Source organism: Herpailurus yagouaroundi, unplaced genomic scaffold (assembly GCF_014898765.1).
Source record: "Herpailurus yagouaroundi ecotype Mexico unplaced genomic scaffold, PumYag 192, whole genome shotgun sequence".
NCBI classification, from domain to species: Eukaryota; Metazoa; Chordata; class Mammalia; order Carnivora; family Felidae; genus Herpailurus; species Herpailurus yagouaroundi.
In genome coordinates this window covers 18,558,365-18,580,664 of record NW_024412423.1, presented here as the reverse complement: position 1 = coordinate 18,580,664, position 22,300 = coordinate 18,558,365, and the positions used below count along the sequence as shown (strand labels likewise).

General features: G+C 38.9%; 1 protein-coding gene and 2 pseudogenes across 2 annotated transcripts in view; 2 read left to right on the top strand and 1 right to left on the bottom strand.

Moving 5' to 3' along the window:
- Positions 1-22,300, bottom strand: part of CDC42SE2 (CDC42 small effector 2) — a 195,241-nt gene that overhangs the window by 74,542 nt on the left and 98,399 nt on the right. For both annotated transcript variants that reach the window (XM_040444389.1, XM_040444390.1), the window contains exon 2: positions 9,167-9,343. The gene's annotated coding sequence lies outside the window, so the exon portion shown is untranslated. The remainder of the gene's footprint in view (positions 1-9,166; positions 9,344-22,300) is intronic.
- LOC121010661 (plakophilin-4-like) lies at positions 1,741-4,539 on the top strand (annotated as a pseudogene).
- The window catches only part of LOC121010847 (plakophilin-4-like), a 35,880-nt pseudogene continuing 18,032 nt past the window's right edge, over positions 4,453-22,300 (top strand).

Below are 22,300 nucleotides of genomic sequence, written 5' to 3'. Positions count from 1 at the left end.
TTAGTCCTCGTGTGTGTGTGTGTGTGTGTGTGTGTGTGAAAGAGAGAGAGAGAGACAGAGAGAGACAGAGGGAGGGTTGGATGGAAGGAAGGAGAAAAAATGAGAGAGAGAGAGAGAGATAGAGAGCGCTCGTGCGAGAGAACTAAGAGAAATACCTAAACCCACCAGTGAACTACTGAAAGAGTGGTACCTACAGCAAAATGCTATCAAGTCAGAATGGGAAAATGGTAGGATCAGAAATCAGCTAAATGACCATGAAACCAGGAAACTGCAACAATACTACATATCTATTTTCTGGGTTTTTTCCACTTCTAAAATTGATACAACATTTTCCTATCATTAGTCATAATACAGGCTTATTATCAATATGCCTCACTAATCAGATAATTATAAAAATTAACATATTGAACATATATTCACTGAACTCCTACTACATGCTAGCCCCACATAAAAATTTTTAAATATATATTTAAAATAAATACAACTCAGCAAGTTATAAATTATAATAAACTTATTTTTTAAATGTACAAAAATGAATACTGCCAGAGGTAAGACGTGTATACATTATCAGAGATTAAAAATGAGTGCGGTATAAGTAGGTAGAAATAACAGTAATTTTTAGTTTCAGCCATTATGACACAGCAACAATTAAGACTTTAAAATCTGGCCTACATAGACATCCAAATAGAATTTAAAAAAAAAACTCTTAATAAAACAGAAGTACTTTGCTCTCTTTCCTATTTTATTTATGAAGAATACTACTAAGGGCTGGCATCATGCTCAGTGGTGAAAAACTATATTCAATTAATGTAAGCATTTAGTGAAACATCAGATGTTTTAAATTAATTAACAAGATGCTCACTGTTATCACAATGTTCTAGAAGTTCTAGATAATGCAACTAGTAAGTGAACCAATATGATATAAAGTCTGAAAAGGATAAGCAAAATTCAATATTATGTATGTTTATAAATAAGGACTCTATTCCCAGAAAAGCTAAGTCAATCAGCAAGACTATTAGAAATATTAAGGGGGGGCGCCTGGATGGCTCAGTCGGTTAAGCATCTGACTTTGACTCAGGTCATGATCTCACAGTTCATGGGTTCCAGCCCCACGTTGGGCTCTGTGCTCACAGCTTTATATTCTGTGTCTCCCTCTCTCTCTGGTCCTCCCCACTCATGCTCTCTGTCTCTCAAAAATAAATACATGTTAAATAATTTAAAAAAAAAAGAAATATTAAGTTAATTTAGTTAGGTTAGCTGATTAAACTTTCCAATAATAATAATCTTACTAATGTTAATAAATAGGTGAGTTTAAGGAATACAACACAATGAAGAGGCAGTGCAACAGAGGTTAATACACACATGGATCTCAGAGCCAAACAGATATGGATTATAATCTCAATTCTACCACTTCCTAGCTGCATAAACTGCTATAAAGTCACCTAATGTCTCTAAATTTTTTCAAGTATAAAGATGAAGAGGGGCCTCTAGGACTGAGTCCTTATCAATGCTGGCTGCAAAGCTAACTCCACAGGCACAGGGCTGAGGGGCAAGGTAGCTACCACCCCTGTGGCTGGTGGGAGAGCTGTTCCAGGGAAGGGGGTGTGTAGGGGAAGGTGGGTTGGGGAGCCGTTGCTCGCTTTTCAAATTTTGGAGGGTAGCACATCAGCTACCCCTCAGGCGGATGTACCTGGTTCCTGGAGTGACAAAAAACCCTGTCTAATCTAGAAAAAGAAATAAATGCCCAATACTGAGCAGGCCTCACTGGAGGAGGAGGAGCAACCACACAAAGAAAACTGGCTACACTGGCCTAGACCTGAAACCCAATATCACAGCCACCACTGTTCTAGCTTCCCTGAAGGAGCAGCTCACCTAAGGAGTCATCTCCTTGGAGATCAAGAGATGTGCAAATACTGATATGAACAAACCTAGAGTTTTTGATGCCATCCATCCCAACAACAACCTCATCAGGACAGAGTCAGCACAAGGGACCCTCTATTCACCATGAAAGATCATTGGGTAACTCAAGAAGTTCAACACAAATGAATTCTTATTCTGACAGTGAAAACCAGGAAGCAAGGAGTTTCCAAGACAGCCAGAATCTGGGTAAGACACACAAGAGACCACAGCATTCGCTCACAGTTCAACCAGTAACCATTTAGTGAGTAATTCAAGAGCTGAAGGGCAAACACTAGTTCAACCATGAGTAGCCAATCAGGCCATGAGAAGAGTTAGTTCAGTTCCATCTAGAGCACAGTCGTTCTTATGTTACCAGGACAGGTATGTCTTCCTCAAAGGGGTGAGAACTTCTCTGGATAGTAGATTTGGCTCTCCGTCACTGAGACTCCCGACCACCGAACCCCAGGGCATCTTCCTCCACCCCATTACCTGCTCAGTGGGCAGCATCTCCATACTCTAAACAGAGAGTCATCTCCCCAACAGTTGTACATCAGACTGTATTAGTCACCACCCTACACTCCTCCAATCCCAAAAGACCAATCCCTCAGTACCAAACTGCCACCAGAGCAGGGTCCCCACTGACCCTGATGGTCAAGCTCAAGCAGCTTCCCCATCCAAAGGCCAAGTAGGGTCATTGTCCTGCAGTGATGACCACTATACCACACATCTGGGACCTTCACTGAAAAGGACTGTTCATGACACAGAACAATGTGGACAGCAGCATCGTGCCATTACAAGTATGGTTCCTCATCAGTCAGACAGCCTGACAGGCTTACTGTTCCTAGGCTAGTCAGCCCAACCAACTTGGGCAAGACCTTCATTCTGCTGTGTCTCCCAAACTGCTCATCACTACTATATATGGAGGGAAGACCCAGTACACCCCAAGGTTATCACAAACCAAACCACGAAACCATGGAGCTCTAAGGATTACAGGCAGCACTGTAATGCACAGGTACAGTAAGTATTGAAAATGTGCAAACGATATCCAGACAACAAAGCACCCTTACATACCAAAAAAATAATGATGCTCTGAACACAACAGCTAGCCACACAGAGCCCTACAGTCCAATCCAACACTGAGTGCAGGAGTGCAGATGTAACAGGCTTCACCATGCAGCACCAGCTGATGATGGCACCACAAGATCCACAGCAATAGACCGTATTCAGACAGACCCCAGGGAGTGCCTGGAGTGTTCAGAAGTTGGGTCAAGTCGCTCACATGTTGCAACACCCTTCCCATCAGTTCAGGCAGATGCAGTGGCCTACCTGCATCACCTGTGCTCTGGCAACAATAAAGTGCAGAAGGTGGTGTATAGGTTAGGAAGAATCAAGCATTTGGTCCACCTTCTTGATGACAAGAGTTTTGGAACTTTGGCGGAATGCTGTGGTACTCTCTGAAACCTCCTTTTTGCCAGTCTTACAGATGAAAAATAAAATACCAATCAAGAATGTTGGTGAGATATCTGCCTCGTTCCAACTGGTAAGAAAATCTACTGATAAAGTAAGGAAATTTGTATAGGAGTTCTTTGGAATTTATCTCCATAGGATACTGTAAAGGTGACAATCGACTGAGATACTCTCTCAATCTTAACAAAAAGTGTGAATATTCCAGTTCTTCTGAATGCAGTAATTCTTCTTTTGATGCTGATCATAATCAGACTTCACTTGTTCTGCCTAATTCTGTAGGGGAGGGAGGGAGGGAAGAAGCAAATGCAAAATCCTATGAGGGGCTGGCAGACTCACATCGGCATGTGATTCGCACATGTATGAACACATCTAATTACAACAGCGACACTGTGGTGAACTGTGTTTGCACCCCCAAGAAACCTATCCTATCAGCCTGGCTGCTGGGATGACTTAACTAGGAAAAGAGTCTCCCAGCAAGGACATAGAGCCAGGCTGACAGGGGGAGAAGAAAAAGAGAAGGACATAAAGAGATCAATGAGATGAAGTTGGTCATATCCCCAAGTTGTCAAAGTTCTCCAAGGGGACGAGATGCTGTGGCATCCAACAATGGTAAAACGGTATCTGATTCTTCCACCAGAAAGTTCCAACCCAGCCAACTTGAAAAGCTCTGCTAGATCTCTCCAGAAGCAGTCTTCTGGAAACTAGATGTTTACAGCATACATCCTGGTGGCCATCCACAAAGAAAAAGGGCTGCCCATCCTTATAGAACTTCTAAGGGCAGATAATGATAGAGCTACTCCATGTGAAGCAATTGCTTTCAGGAATATGGTGCAAGATGTTCAGAACAAGAAGCTCACAGGTAAATATACCATGAGACCTAACCAACTGGCTTCCCAGTAGCCCTGGTCCTCATGTGCTGTCTGACGAGATCACAGAAGCCATCTGCTATACCAGGTCCCTCCAGCCTGTATCCAGCTCACTCAGTAGTAACCCGCAGATGCAGGGTCGGATGCAGGCACCCACAGGACTCTACACACTGAGGCTGGGCTGGTTCTGTCTGCATTCCAGGCCCTTCCTCTCTTCATGATGCAGTTCTGTGTATGGAGCACTTCATACAGCTGCAGGCATCAATTACTACTACCCCAATAAACTGGAATTAAGGAATTAAGGAATTAAGGAATTAAGGAAGGAAGGAAGGAAGGAAGGAAGGAAGGAAGGAAGGAAGGGAACAAAAAACCTGCACGAGGTCACTAGCAAAATCATGGAGAACAACAAAGTCCTTGTTGACTCAAGGGAGAAAGAAAAGCTAGTGAACACAACCAAAGGCAGAGGAGACAGATCATCTCTCAAAGTGGTAAAGGCAGCAGCCCAGCTCTTGAATACATTATAGCAATATTAGGACCTCCAAAGCATTCATGAAAAAGATGGATGCAATCAAAACCATTTTTTTTACACCTTCATTGTACACTGCAGACCAATTCAATTCACATCCTTCCTTGTCTACCACTAACCAACAGATGTCACCCATCAGTCCGTCAGCAGCACTTCCTCCTCACGAATACTGTTAAGAATCAGAGACCCTCACTCTGAATACAACAGGATCCAGCCACCTATGCAGTATTTTAAGAGCCAAAAGGAAACCACATATAAAGGCTTATACTCAGGCTCCAGGAAATCTTCACCAATTTACATCAGTTCCTATTACTCACTAGCAAGAAAACAAAACAGATGGCTACGGGATACTAGCTGTATTGTAGTCAAGATGATTTCAAAAGAGGGGTGCCTGGCTGACTCAGTTTTAAGAGTGACTCTTGATCTTAGAGTTATGGGTTCAAGCCCAACATGGAATGCAGAGATTACATAAATAATTTTTTTCAAAAAAGAAAAAGATGATTTCAACAGAATTGTATTTGTAGAACTGTATTTGCAGTCTCCTCATAGCTATGAAGATCCTTATTTTGATGATGACTAAGTTCACTTTCCAGCTATTTACTGATTATCCAACACAGTATGGACTGAAATCAACCACAAATTATATAGACTTTTATTCCATTAAAGGACCTTGTAAGAGCAGAACAGTACCCAGAGTCTCCAGACTTGTGGGTGTAGCATCAAGATGCTCAGTAGAAATCTTTCTAATCTTGTTTAGAATGAGAAGAAAAATACACTTGCTGATCTGCTGATGAAATGTGAAAGTGAAATATAAAGAATGAGTGAAGAGCGTTTCTTTTTTGAAGACTTATCAGTGAAGTGAGGAAACCTTTGGGAGAGAGCACTTTGACTTTCTAAGCTCTATTTAGGTGTCAGAACTAATTACTTATAGACTCTTTAGTCTGATAAAGGTGTGGGCAATGCAAGGAGAGGTTTGAGAAATGAGTGAAAAGAGATGGGGGACGTGTAGGTAAAATGAAATTAAAGGGGATTTTTAAAATGTGCATAAAGTTATGTTCTGATAGTATGAATAGACAGACAGTCAATAGAGCATGTGAATCTTGATCTATAGGGGTTGTGAGTTCAAATCCCACAACGGGTATAGAGCCCACAAAAGAAAAGAAAGAAAGAAGAAAAAAAGTAAAGAAAGAAAATGGATGGTCTTCATGTTTTATTCCTATTAGAAAAAGAAATTTGTTCAAGAATTAAGATAATGTTGAAAAGTGTACAGAACTTGGCATTTACTCATGTAAAGTATTATTTGCATTTTTCCTTTAAAAATTTTTAATGCTTATTTATTTTTGAGACACGGAGAGAGAGAGAGAGAGAGAGAGAGAGTGCGCGCAAGTCGGGGTGGGGGAGTTAGACAGAGAGGGAGTCACAGAAACAGAAGCAGACTCCAGGCTCCACACTGTCAGCACAGAGCCCAACACGGGGCTTGAACTCATGGACTGAGAGATCATGACCTGAGCCAAAGTTAGACACTTAACAGAATGAGCCACTCAGGCGCCCCTATTATTTGTATTTTTAATAACAGAAACCAACTTGTCCTTTAAGTTAAAAGATACAAATACACAGTGTATGCACTATATTAACCTTTCTAAAATCTGAAGAATTGTGAAACCCCACAAATACATCTGGCCCCAAGATTTTGAATAAGGAAAACAAAAAGATTTTATTTATTTTATTTATTTATTTATTTATTTTCAACATTTATTTATTTTTGGGACACAGAGAGACAGAGCATGAACAGGGGAGGGGCAGAGAGAGAGGGAGACACTGAATCGGAAACAGGCTCCAGGCTCTGAGCCATCAGCCCAGAGCCCGACGCGGGGCTCGAACTCACGGACCGCGAGATCGTGACCTGGCTGAAGTCGGACGCTTAACCGACTGCGCCACCCAGGCGCCCCAAAAAAGATTTTAAATAAAGGCATAAGGTGTGTATATTTCCTAATGCTTTATTAGGAAAAACTGATTAGTGAGAATTTATATATATATATTTTTAAGGACTGCCAGACTCCAGGTTCCCTACAATTGTTTGTTTTACCAACTTCAGAAGTACCAAGGGCTCAGTAGGAGTCTCCATCAAACAGCTAATTACAAGAGATGATGGATACTCCTTTTCTTCCACAACCCTAGCCTCAGTTAATAACAGATCATAGGAGCGCGAGTGGCTCAGTCGGTTAAGCATCTGACTTCAGCTCAGGTCATGATCTCTCAGTCCATGAGTTCAAGCCCCACATTGGGCTCTGTACTGACAGCTCAAAGCCCTGAGCATGCTTCAGATTCTGTGCCTCCCTTTCTCTTTGCCCCTCCCCCCCCCACACTCCTTCACTCAAAAATGAATAAATGTTAAAAAAAAAATTTTTTTTTAAAGAGATCATCAATCCTCAGTTAATAATCCTACTCTACACTAGTAGGATCATTCAGGTAATGATAGCCTATTCTAGTTAACAATAAGCTCCTTAGCAATGGCATGGACAATGTATTTATTTACCACCTTCTACTTAATCGTTGAATCCTTGGAATCAAACAATGAATGGCCTGCTTTATCTGCCCCCTTACACAACTGATAATGGATTGCATCATCAGAGACTTATTTACCTAATTCACAAAGTCCCTTGAGTTATCATTATACAGTTTAAAATGGGTGATGATAAAGGATGTATCAGTCAAGATGTTTTCATACACAGGGGCACCTGAGTGGCTCAGTCAGTTAAGCGTCCAACTATTGGTTTGGGTTCAGGTCATGATCTCACAGTTTGTGGGACTGGGTTCCAAGTCAGGCTCCTCGTTGACAGCACAGAGCCTGCTTAGGATTCTCTTCTCTCCCTCTCTCTCTGCCCCCCTTCCCCTAACTTGTGTTCTGTCTCTCTCAAAATAAACAAACTCTCTTTTGAGAGAGAGCGAGAGCGAGAGCGAGAGAGAGAGAGAGAGAGAGAGAGCATGCGAACAAGCAAGGGAGGAACAGACAGAGAAGGAGACAGAGGATCCAAAGCTCACAGCATAGAGCCTGATGTGGAGCCTGAACTCACAAACTGCAAGATCATGGCCTGAGATGAAGTCAGACGCTTAACTGACTGAGCCACCCAGGCACCCCTCTGTTTCTTCCTATCTTTGTCCCTTATTCCTATTATTAGTATCAAAAACAGAACATAAACTATTCTGTGTTTATAACACAGAAGATAGTGAAATTTATTAGACTGAAAACCAAAAATCAGATATATAGGAAAAGACCTGATTTTGACAGTCAAGTTGAAGAAAAAGAAAACATTTTTTCAGAATAGAACTGATTACTTGAAAATGTATTACACACTAATCATCTTAAAAGCCAAACTTCATTTATAACCCTCCAGGGAAGTAGTGTGGTTAAAGAAAAGAATTTGAATTAAAAGACAATCTCCGTAATTATTCAATTCTGTAGATTGGTTTTTCAAATACTAAACTGTTCAAACAATTCAATTCAGTAAATATGCACTGATGGCTTTATTAAGAACATAATACTAATGTAAGACACAGCAGGAATATAAGCACAGCCCTTGACTTCACAAAATTTATAATGTGCTAGAAAAGCGACATACATAAACAAGTATTACTGGACAGGACAGAACCTAATCAAGCATAAATAAATGCATGACACACTAAAGACAGCGGATAATCAGTGGAGAAATCAAATGAGAGGATTTCTGCAGCAAGTTAACAGTAAGGAAATTGATTATTTCACATCACAAGTTAGGGTAATTCTAGGTATATTACATGGAGCTCCCAGTTCTACTTCTCTGCACTCTTCTTGCCTCTGCCCTCCTTTCCATAAGGGCATCACTTTCAGTCTAGTAACAAAATGGCTACAGCAGTTCCAGAGGTCAATCCAGATAAAACCATCTTTACGGAGAAGAGGGATCATCTCTTTTCTTCTTTCTCAAAACCAAGAAAACCTCTCCCAGCATCTTCTTAAGACTTCTATGACCAACTGGCCAAAACTAGATCTATTCCTAAAACAATCACTTCCAACAGCAATGACATCTACCATTAACCAAGATTAGAGTGGATGCTGTTAAGTATCATGACCATCATTTTAACGTGAGCTGAGTATTTCAAGGACAGGCCTTGGAGAAAGGTATAATCTGACAGAGAAATAAAGAAGAAAAATACAATGCCAAAGGAATAGATGTGCCTAACTTAAGAAAAAAGTCTGACTGCAAACATACGTTAAATACAGTTAGGGATAAAGTGTCTTCCTAAACTGCACTGTTGTCATTCTCTGTGATACAAAAATTAACTTACTATTCAACAGTGAGTAAATGGTAAGAACAAAAGAGGAGGAGTGCTCTTTTTATGGAAAGGATATAGTGGGGATAGTCAAACTTACCACTCCTTGTCAATGGAGTCACCCATTCAGCTATCTCTAGGTTGAGAACATTCCATATTACACATACAGATGACTGCAGATTCTATGAATAGCAGTTGGTTCTTGAAGGTTTCTTCTCATTTGGGTTCAGTCAAATGGGTTTCAGTTAAATGTCCACAAACTCACAGTTGGCCCGATCTACAAATGAAAGCATGCAATTAGGAGGCAAAAAGCTATAGGGAGCAATTCCCTCTTCCACCATCTATAAGTAACTGACCTATAAGAAAACTGAATTTAAATACCAGATTCATTAAGCGCCATGTTCAAATTAAGCAACTTGCATTTCAAAGGTTGTAATGTGCTTATTACAGTGACCACCCTCTTCACATCATATAAATTTATTGTTGTGTTCATAGTATACCAGGTCCAAGGCTTACCATAGATTGCTCACGGGGTAGAATCTAACACATATGTATGGTGGACCAAATAAGGATGACCTACATAGCATGTAGGATATATACATATATAGGATAACTACCTATAAATCAGAAGACTCGACATGAAAACCAGTATTTCTGACCTCTCTTGGAGGGAAAAAAAAAAAAAAAAAAGGTCAGAAGATCCAGCAATGCCGGGCCCACATTCCCACATGGTAACAATCTGTTGGAGCTGATTAGCAGCTAATCCTTCAGATGGGACATAGGCTTTGCAGTTGCCTGCAGATGTCATCACTCTCTTATAACACAACTCAATTATCTGTATGGATCCTGCTGGCCTGGGATGTTGCAAACTCTGCTATATAATCATAAAAGCTCAGAGGGAACATTTATTACTGTCAAAGTGAAGCATGTTTTTCTGCCTTGACAATACAACAGGGACAGCTATATTGGCTTTGGAGTCAGAGGGCCCTAGGTTTGAGTTCTAATTTTGCATACAACTAGTTTGGGACTTCAGGCATATTTTTAACCTAAGATATATGTTATACATATTTATAAAACTCCAAATAAACATACAAGCACTTAACAGTCAACAAAAGGCCGAAAATCTACCATGTCCAAATTGAAACGAAAATCCCAAATTCACGGCTTCCTCAGTCTTCTGCATCTCAGTAAGCTGCAGTGTGATTCATGTGCATAAGCCTCAAACCTCAAAATCCTTATACACTTTCCTTCATTCTCACAAAACCAGTACCAAGGCACTGGGGTTCTCTAAAATATATAATTTGAATGGACTCTTGGAATCACCTAAAAACAAATAATTCCTCCTTCAGAATCAAATACTTTCCTGAAATTGCCTACAAATTCAACTATTTAAATAATGGTACTTTGAAGTTTCAAGGTTCCATATTATGAGGAATATTAGTATTTCATTTTAAAAAAATGATGGAGGTACCTGGCTGGCTCAGTCAATAGAGCATGCAACTCTTGATCTCAGGGTTGTAAGTTAGAGCCCCACAATGGCTGTGGAGATAGCTTATAAATAAAATCTTCGGGGTGCCTGTGTGGCTCAGGTGGTTGAGTGTCTGACTTCAGCTCAGGTCATGATCTTACGGTTTGTGGGTTTGAGCCCTACATCGGGTTCCACACTGACAGTGCAGAGCCTGCTTGGGATTCTCTCTCTCCGTCTCTCTCTGCCCCTCCCCCACTCATGCTTTCTCTTTCTCAAAATAAAAAACTTGAAAACTTTTTAAATAAAATAAAATCTTAAAAAAAATGAAAACAAAATACTGGGGATAATATGTACCACTCCTTGCAAGATACGGACCCATTACATTTTGTAAGCTTACACATTTCTTCCAATCTAAAATGACAATGAACTAGGACACTATACTTCATCTGAAGATGAAACTAAGCAACAGATGGTTAGAATTAAAAAATCAACTGTTTGGGGCGCCTGGGTGGTGCAGTCGGTTAAGCGTCCGACTTCAACCAGGTCACCATCTCACGGTCTGTGAGTTCGAGCCCCGCGTCGGGCTCTGGGCTGATGGCTCAGAGCCTGGAGCCTGGTTCCGATTCTGTGTCTCCCTCTCTCTCTGACCCTCGCCCGTTCATGCTGTGTCTCTCTCTGTCCCAAAAATAAATAAACGTTGAAAAAAAAAATTTAAAAAATCAACTGTTTCTATAGAACAGCTGTTCAAAGAAACCAGAAAATTAATTTTTGAAAATAATTCTATTTAGTATCACTGGAAAATAGGAAATAATTAGGAATAAATTATCAAATGATGTACAAAGAGGACAAATAGATACAGTACTGTATTCATGAATTCAATGACCTTTACATGTCAATTCTAATTTGAGCAAGATTCCATGCACTTCTAATCAAAATCCAAGCAGTGTTAACAGAAATTGACAAGGTGAATCAAAAATTCATATGGAAATGCATATGAACTAGAATGGCCAAAACAACCTCAAAGATCAATTATATTCGAAGATTCGTTATAAAACTGCAAATATCAAGACAGTGTAGTACTCAAGAGAAACAAATAGATCAATAAAACAAAACTGACAGTCCAGAAATAAAGCTACGTATATACGGTCAACTGACTTTCTGCAGAGGCAGGCCTTTTCAACAGCCTTTTCAACAAATGGAGCCAGAATGACAGGATATCTACACATTGTACCACATATAAAAATCAACTCAAAATCCATCACAGCTCTAAAGGGAAAATCTAAAACTGTAAACTCCATGAAGAAAACACAGTGGAAATTTTTGTAGTCTTAGGCAGAGATTTCTTAGATAAAACACAAAAGCATGACACATAAAAGACAAAAGTGATAAACAGGACTTCAAAATTACTAATTTCTGCTCTCCGTAAGATGCTGTTAACAAAATGAAGACAAGCCACACAGTGAAAAAAAATATATATGTAAATCATGTCATCTGAAAATGGACTTGAATCCAGAAAGAATACAGGAATGCTCAAAACTCATTAAGAAAACCCAATTTTAAGAAGGGACAAATGATCTTGACATACTCCTGATCAAGGATAGACACTAGCAAGTAAGTACACGATAATACACCCTAACATCATTGTTCATTAGGAAAATACAAATGTTGGCAATGATATGGAGCAAATTCAACTCTCATATGCTGTTGATGAGAATGTGAAATGGTAAAACCACTTTAGAATGCAGTTTGGCAATTTCTTAAAAAATTAAACACACACTTACCATACAACGCAGCAATTCCATTCCTTGTTATTTACCTAACAGAAATCAAAGTCTAGAAGTGCCTGGGCGGCCCAATCAGTTAAGTGTCCGACTCTTGATTTCTGCTCAGGTCATGATTTCACTGTTTACTGAGTTTGAGCCCCACATGGACTCTGCACTGACAGTGCAGAGCCTGCTAGAGATTCTTCCTCTTGCTCTGTCCCACCCCCACTCACACTCACTCTCAAGATAAATGAACTTTAAAAAAAATAAACAAAAAAAACCCAAAAAAGATATGGAAGTCTACGTCCACAAAAGACTATTAACAGCACCTTTATTTTTAATACCTGGAAGTGGAAACAACCCAACTATCCTTCAAGAGGTGAATGGAATACACTAAGCAAGCTATAGCCAATCAATGTATTACTATTTGTAACAAAAAGTTAATGAACTATTATGCACTAGTCAACATGGATGAATCTCAAAATAATTATGCTAAGAAGCCACACCGGATTGTAGAATTCACACATATATAATTCTAGAATCTCTAGTGATAGGAAAGAGGTTCAGTTGATTGCCTGAGAATAGATAAGAAGGTTGAAAAAAAGAATTTTGGAGGGGACAGGTATTTTCATTATCCTGAGTGTAGTGATAATTTCACAGGTATAAATAGTTCTCAATTTATAAAAACTAAAATACGTGCAGTTAATATTAAATTTAAAACAAATTCATTGCATATTAATAACTGGTAGCAAGACTGATTCATATGAAAGGCAAGACCCTTTCAAGCCATTAACTTTAAAAATTATGGCCACCATCTTTCTTTTTGGAAAATAACTCCATTGAAAAGTACAGTATGTCAATGCTAAAGATCAAAACCATAATTACTAATCAGAAATAAATCATATGCCAAAAATAGTTCTCCAGAAAACCCCATATAATTTAGCAGGAGCAAGAAAATTTAGTGGATTTCAAAATTACTCATTCAAATGCAGTCCATAAAGTACCAGTCTTTCATTACATTTTGTAGGAATTACATAAAAAATAATTTTTTTCACTGCCAACCAAAAATATTTTAATGCAGTCATTTTATTAGCATTCATCTCATATCACTATTACAATGTAATTCACATGCTGCTTAGAATTAATGAAGAAATAATGAAATCAGATCCATTTTAATTAACTGCTGGCATCACTTGCTGCTTTTGTACCTCATTAAATGGCACCTCCATCCCCATTTGCCTGTTATTTATACTGAAGACAAAGCAAATTACATTATTTCCTTAGGTGAATTTAGCCATTGAAAAAATTTTTTAAGTTTATTTATTTGGGGGGGGGGGGAGGGGGGATGTGAGCAGTGGAAGGGCAGAGACAGAGGTGGAACAGAGAGAATCCCAAGCTGGTTCTGCCCCGCCAGTGCAGGGCCTGATGTGGGGCTTGAACTCACGAACTCTGAGATCACGACCTGAGCCCAAATCAAAAGTGAGACACTTAAATCAACTGAGCCACCCAGGCACCCCAACCATTTTAGACAATATCAAAAGTCTGTAAGCTCATCTCTTATCCAAAGACACCTCTTCTCCAAATTAACAAGGCTCAGTTCCATCACAATGCTATAAAAAAAAAAAAAAAGCCTTCATCTTTAGAGAAATGAGTTAATAGTGCTACTTAGAATACTTTTAGGGAAGCCCGAGAGAAAAAGTATACTAGTTCTGAATCAAAACAAATGGCACAACTAGAGTGAATGTTCCACATATGAGAACATCTTCCCAAGTCACTGCTGCCTCAAGGGGAATGTCCTGTCTTGGGACACTTATTATAAGCAGTAAGTATATTAGGATAGTGATGTGAAAGTACCAGATCTAGACCAACTTTATGATACCTGGCAACCCTCGGATCCTAAGAACTTAAAAATAAAATCTATTTTTAAGTGCCCAAATCCAATGCAAGAGTCTCAGGTTTAGGAGCACCTGGGTGGCTCAGCTGGTTAAGTGTCCAACTTCAGCTCAGGTCATGATCTTGCAGTTGCTGAGTTGGAGCCCCACTTCAGGCTCTGTGTCTCCCTCTCTCTCTGCCCCTCCCTGGCTTGTGCTCACTCACTCTCTCAAAAATAAATAAATGGTTTAGGAAAAAAAAAAAAAAAGCAAGAAGCTAAAGCTCTAAGTCTTACAGTAACATTGTTGCTTAGTTTCCATTTTCCTCCAATGAATAAGGGCTTAAATCATCAGGCCTTTACCCTATTAAGTTACTCTAATACTGAAAGAAAAATATGTACTAAGTATATGCCCCATCTCCTTGCTCATTTTACTGTCAAACGCTAATTCCTTTTTTCTTCCCAAAGAAATACAGATCTGGCAAGAACAATAAAGACCTGTAAGAAATCTAGTCAAATTTCCTCATCTTACACATTCAGAAAGGTAAAGAAATTTGCTCTGAATCTCTTAACTAATCAGTATACTGTAATACCTATTAGCACTGCAGTAAGTCACTGTCATTTATTTCCTTCCTAAGTACACTGTAAAGAAAGGCATATAACCATTCACTTATACAGTTTAAGTGAAAAGTTACCTGGGCAATAGTATCATAGCCAGAGGTGATACTGTTGAAGACTCCAAACATTCTGCCTCTTGCTATTTGCTGGTGCTAACAACACTGCACATAGTAGGGTTACAGAAATGGATAGAAGTGAGGTTGTATTTGAGAGTACCTATGAATGAGGCAAAATGTTTAAAGAGGGAGAAAGAATGTATTTCTAACTACCAGAGTTTCAGAACTTCTGGAAAAGGCTGCATATGCCTTAATAAAAAACAGAAAAGGAGGGAGGAGGTAATCAGATGGACAACCAGCGTGAATGCAAAATTGTACAACTTCAGAAACACTAAGGAAACCTACCTATATAGGTATACATACACTTACCAGGCACCAAAACAATTCCACTCCCAAGAGAAATGAAAACAGGTCCAAAGAATATGGGCTAGAGGAAGCTGTACAGGATAGCAGTTTAAGAAAACAGGCTCTGGAGTAGAACTGCCAGAATATGAATTCTGGCTCTGGCACTTACTAAATATGTTGAGTTTAGGCAGTTACCATGCCTCACTCTCCTAACTATAAAATGGAAATAATTCATAACGCTATTGTCAGGTTTAAATTAGGTTAATACATGTAAAATGCCTAGAATGTAGTCTTAGCACAAAGCCTTCAGAGTTATGGCTATCAGAAGGGGAATGGGATTTGATATATGATGTAAGATTACAAGAGTAACTTTCTGAGTAAGTCAGAGGACATTTTAAAATACATATACACACCCACAGCCTCTGCAGTACAGTGTAGTCAAGAGTTTACATGGATTTTGATTATGGGCAATATTAAGTCATTTCATTGTTTCCAAGTCTAACTGCCATGGAGAAATGCAGGCCAAGTTTTCTGCACTTTGGTTTCATCAACTATAAATAAAAACAATGCCACTTACCTCAGAGAATTATTTTAAGAATGTAGGAAGATGTTCAAAGTGCTTACTCAGTACAATGCTTGGCACATGGTAGCTTAAAGTTGACACTATTTTATTAAAGTATTATTTAAATAAGCACATTTTAACTACAATGACCATTTGTCCTTATTTGCTTATGACAGCACCAGTTTATGCAAGTTTTCACAATGTAATTACAGCCATTCCTCTATCTCGGTATGTCCCAGTTTAAATGAAAAATTTTCTCATTATGTCCTAGTTTAGATGATAAATCATATGGTTGCTCTCATTTATAAATGAAGTACTTTCAAGATTCTCCACCTACTTAGTTCTTTATCTTCTCAAATGCTCTCTTACCTCCTTTTAAATTTTTTTTTTTCAACATTTATTTATTTTTGGGACAGAGAGAGACAGAGCATGAATGGGGGAGGGGCAGAGAGAGAGGGAGACACAGAATCGGAAACAGGCCCCAGGCTCTGAGCCATCAGCCCAGAGCCCGACGCGGGGCTCGAACTCACGGACCGCGAGATCGTGACCTGGCTGAAGTCGGATGCTTAACCGACTGCGCCACCCAGGCGCCCCTCTCTTACCTCCTTTTAATGGAATCACCTCTTTGTTCTCCAACTCAACATCTCCATTTTACACACACACACACACACACACACACACACACACACACACACACACACACACACACACACAGAGTCTCTGGCTCTCACTCTCCTACTAATCTCTTTATCCAGGTGGTTGGTAACCTCAATGCTCAAGTCCAGGTTTCTCTGTCACCCCATACTCCTCAGCGATGTCATGTTTCCTAAATCTAATCCTTCTCAAATTCTTACCTGTCCCTTCAGTCTTAATTCCAAGAAAAAAAACCTACTGACCCAAAATACCACCACCACCACCACCAATTAACATTTTAGATCTCTTTAGGGATATCAACATTTCAACAGCTAACTCCTAGAGAGACAATGCCTTAACCCAGAGTAGAGAATCTACTAACATGAATTTTAGACACTGTGAAAGTTGACTAGAGGAGACAATTTTGAGAAATATTTTCTCAAATCAAAACTCCCCAAATCAAAAATTTTGGTGGGTTTCTATTAAATAAATACATCAGAGCGGTCCTGGTTTTTGTTTTTTTTTTTTTTTTTTTTTTTGCTGGTTCCCAAATAATCCCGACAGAAACACCACCGGCTTTTAGCTCAAATATAAGGTAACAGTTCTTTAAGGGTTTTGGCCTGTGCCTTCTTTTCACTCTACAAATGCTCCTCTGAATTATGTTGGATCACTGCCCTGAGGTCAGTTATTATATGCATATTGATGACAGCCAAATCCACTTTCCCAGCAGAGCTCTATCTAAAGCACAAAGTTCTCAAGCAGAGATGCCTTTCAGCTCAACCTCATATAACCAAATGCATACAGTATACCTCCACCTGGATGTGCTACCTGTCTCAAGCTTAACTACTGAACTCCAATTCTTCCACGGCACTCCTCTACTCCAATCCCACTCAAATAACTTTCATTAAATTCTCTCATCCACCCAGTTCCCCAAACCAAATCCTTGACTCCTACCTTTCCATCTCTTCCCCCGACAGTCAAAAAACAATGGAATTCTCTAAACTATTTTTCCAATCTGTTTCTTCTTACTCCAAGAGTCACTAGTGAAGGTCTGAGCACCACCATCATATCTAAAAAATACTATTATATCTGCTTACTGATCTCTTGGCACATCTCAGCCCTCTAATTCACTGCCATTTGGGGTAGAATGATCCTTCTAAAATTAATGGCTGGTGGCATTTATTACTTTTTTATTAAACTCTGTTAATGACTAATATCCTCAGGAACATCTCCATTAATAAAATTTCTAAGGGCCTTTTTGATGTGGTCCCAGTTTTCCCTTCAACATCATTTACTACCTTTTCCACTCAATGCCCTATAATTGTGCCATCCAACCATTCTCAACTTCATTCTGTTCCACAAAACGCCAGGTTCTACCTGTCATGGCTATAGGGCATCACACCTGGTGTTCAACATAGCCTGGCATACTCTTCAGAACTTTATATGGCCATCATTTCCTTCAGGAAACTTTTTCCAACCCTCTCATCTATTTTAGGTGCTCTTCAAAAGTATCAGGTACCTTCCATTTAAGGCACTTATATTAAAGAGGTTATCAACCCTGCTTGTACCTCCAAACTATGAAAGGAACTTAGGGCTAGAATTTCATATTCAAAAGTTCAGGAATATGGCCTCTTATTTTAGATACCATATCTTAAGAGACATTAATAAGCCAGAAATATCCAGAAAAAGAAAAACAAAGCCAGAGGTATCAGAATCCCAGATTTTAAGATACACCACAATACTATAGTAATCAAAATAGTATGGTATTAACATGAACACTGACACATAGATGAGTGGACCAGAATAGAGAGCCCAGAAATAACCCTACCTTATATGCTCAATTAATCTATGACAGAGGCACCTGGCTGGCTCAGTTGTTTAAGGGTCTAACTCTTGGTTTTGGCTCAAGTCATTATCTCACAGTTCATAAGATAGAGCCCCATTATCTCACAGTTCATAAAATAGAGCTCCCCACTGTTAGTGCAGAGCCTGCTTGGGATTCTCTCTCCCTCTCTCTCTGCCCCTCCCATACTTGCACTCTCCCTGTCTCTCTCAAAATAAATAAACTTAAAAAAAATCTGTGACAAAGGAAGCAAGAGTATACAATGGGGTAAAGATGGCCTCTTTAATAAATGGGGCTGGGAAAACCTGACAGCTACATGTCAGAAAATAGAACTAGACCACTTTCTCACACCATACACAAAAATAAACTCAAAATGCATTGAAGACCTAAATGTGAGACCTGAATCCATAAAAATTCTAAAAGAGAACAGAAGCAGTAATCTCTCTAACATCAGCCACATTTTTCTAGATAGGTCTCCTCAGGCAATGGAAACAAAAGCAAAAATAAACTACTGGGACTACATCAAAATACAAAGGTTTTGCACAGTGAAGGAAATCATCAACAAAACAAAAAGACAACCTACTGAATGTGAGAAGATATTTGCAAATGATATATTCAATGAAGGGTTAATACCCATAAGACATGAACAATTTCTACAACTCAACATGGAAAAAGCAAACAATCTAATTAAAAAAATTGACAAGGAGGGGCACCTGGGTGGCTCAGTTGGGTAAGCTTCTGACTTCGACTCAGGTAATGATCTCACAGTTCTTGGGTTCAAGCCCCATGTCAGGCTCTGTGCTGACAGCTCAGAGCCTGGAGCCTGCTTCAGATTCTGCATCTCCCTCTTTCTCTTTGCCCCTCTCCCACTAACGCTCTATCTCTGAAAAATAAACGTAAAAAATTTTTTTCTTAAATGGACAGAGGACCTGAAAACAATTTTTTCCAAAAAAAGACATACAAATGGCCCACAGACACATGAAAGGATGCTCAAAATCACTCATCATCAGGGAAATGCAAATCAAAACCACTATGAGATATCATCTTACACCTGCAAGAATGCCTACTTGAAAAACATAAGAAGTGTTTGGCAAGGATGTGGAGAAAAAGGAACCCTTAGGGGCACCTGGGTGGCTCAGCAGGTTGAGCATCTGAGTCTTGGTTTCAACTCATGTCTCATGGTTTCATGTATTCAAGCCCCACATCGGGCTCTGTGCTGGCAGCATGCAGCCTGCTTGGGACTCTCTCTCTGCCCCTTCCCCACTCACATTGTCTCGGTCTCTCTCAAAAATAAATAAATTAATTTAAAAACAAAAAAAAGGAACCCTCATGCACTGTAGGTGGGAATGTAAACTGCTATGACCACTGTGGAAAACAATATCAATGTTCCTCAGGAAATTAAAAAAAGAAATACCATATGATCCAGTAATTCCATTACTGGGTATTTGCTGGAAGAAAATAGAAACACAAATTCATAAAAGTTTTATGGACCCCCACAGTTACTGCAACATTACTTACAAAGGCCAACATATGGAAGCAACCTCAGTGTCTATCAACAGACACATGGATAAGGAAGATGTGGTACACACGCACTGGACTATGATTAAACTCCCTTATAAAAGGATGAGACTGTACCATCTGTAACAACACGGATGGACCCAGAGGATATTATGCTAAGTGAAACAAGTCAAAATGAGAACGACAAATACCTATGATACCTATGATTTCACTCATGTGGAATCTAAAAAAACAAATAAACAAAAAACAGAATTAGACCGATAGAGAAAAAAACTGATGGTTGACAGATGCGAAAGCAGGTAACAGGGAGGACAGGCAAAGTGGGAGAAGGCAAGTGGGAGATATAGGATTCCAGTCACAGAATGAGTAAGTCAAAGAAATAAAAGGCATAGCATAAAGAATAGAGCCAACAATATTGTAGAAGCATCATACGGTGACAGATGGTGGCTACACCTGCGGTGAGTACACCATAACATACAGAAACGGTGAATCACTTTCTGTATATGCAAAACTAGTATAAATGTTGTGTCGACTATACTCAAATTTTTTAAAAAACTTAGAAAAAGAATATATCCAGAGAAGAGAAAGCTGAATGGTGAAGAATCTGAAAAATATGTCATGTAAGAGTTAAGGGAACTAGAGATTTATCACAGCTTTCAAATACATGTAGGCCAGAGCATACATCATGTGAAAGAGGAAGCATTACTGTGGGTTATCAAAAGAGGATGGAACCAAAGCCACTATGTAGAAGTTTCAAAAAGGCAATTTTTGGTTTAAAAAGAAGAACCACACAGGGGCGCCTGAGTGGCTCAGTCAGTTAAGCATCTGACTTCGGCTCAGCTCAGGTCATGATCTTGCGGTTTGTGAGTTCAAGCCCCATGTCAGGCTCTGTGCTGACAGCTCAGAGTCTGCAGCCTGCTTTGGATTCTGTGTCTCCCCCTCTCTCTGCCCCTACCCTGCTCATGCTCTGTCTCTCAATAATAAACATTTTTTAAAAATTAAATTAAAATAAAAATAAAAAAAGAAGAACCACATAAAGTATAACTGTCCTTCTAAAGACAATGGGTTGGCTAGAAAAATGGTGAATTCATACTCGTCCAAGTTTAAAAAAAAAAAAAAGAAAAAAGAACACTAAAAATAGTTCTACACTTGAGAGAATGTCAGATTAAATAATATTGACAGACCAAATCAATTATAACATTCTAGGACGCCTGAACTTCTAAAATATTTTAAATAGGACCAGGTGGCAGCTGAATTAAAGCAAATTACCCTAGCCTACGCTGTTAAGAAACAATGCCCTAAGACCTAAGATTTAACTGCCTGTTTCACAAAGAAATCAGAGGAATCACTCATTGTTTTAAAAAAAAAAAAAAAAAAAAAAGAAGCTGAAGACTTTTCTTATATTAATAAAGGTTTCAGAGAAAAAAAAATAAAGCATTTTCAGTAAGACTACATGAAGGGAGGGTTTTTTTTTTTTTTTTTTTTTGCCCCTAGGGGGGGGGGGGGAATCTAGATAACAATTGGTCAGTTTATTCCCACAGAATGCTTATTTCTCCAAGAATAAAAAGATACAGGGATATAGCTCAAGGGCAGAACATCTGATTGCAAAGGATAAAAAATAACAAGAAGGCTTATTTAGGATGTAATCAGTTTCAAAAAGATTTTGTAGACTAACAAATATTTGGCTTCTGATTTATACCTGACGAACAGAGAAAGGCAAAAAAAAAACTTTTAAAGTTTTCCTAATGTTTTGTAGAATTATGATGGCCAAGGTACAAAAGAAAAACTGAGAAGAATGGAGCTAACTAAAGGCTATGTGCTCTCTGCTGCCATATTTGATTTTATCTTTAGATGAAACTGATCTGGAAACAGACCATTTTTGCATGGGTGAGAACAAAAGTGAAAAAAAGCATGTATTTATCTTCATGGTAAGACTTTATTAAAAAGCAAAAAAATTGTCCAAATTAGGAACTCATTGTCAGCTCTCACTATTTACAACCTCCACTTTTATTTTACAACACTGAGAAAAAAATACTCTATTTTCATTAAAACATTACTTTTAATAAACAGGCTGCATTCTTAAGTTTGATTTTATTCAGAGATGGAATCTTTTCTCCTTATAGGAAACACTTTCCTATTAAAATTAATATTACAAATATTACGAGTCTTTAAAAATAAACTAAATTTGTAAAACATTATTTATCTTTCCATACAACTTTCCAAAACACTTTTGTATATATGAAAGGCTATACCAGGAAAGCAACAAGCCTCCATTTTGGGTTGACTTGTGTCCATTTTCCCCTATTATACCCCACAAAATACATACTGAAGTCCTAACCCCAATAACTCTGAATATGACCTTATTTGGAAACAGGACTATTGCAGATGGAATTAGTTAAAATGAAGTCATACTGTAGTAGGGTGGGTCCCGAAACCACTATGATCAGTGTCCTTAAGAGATGCCAGCCAGGTGAAGACACAAACAGGGAGAATGCCATACAATAAGGAAAGCAGAGACTGGAGTCACACAGCTGCAAGCCTAAGAATGCCAAAGAGTG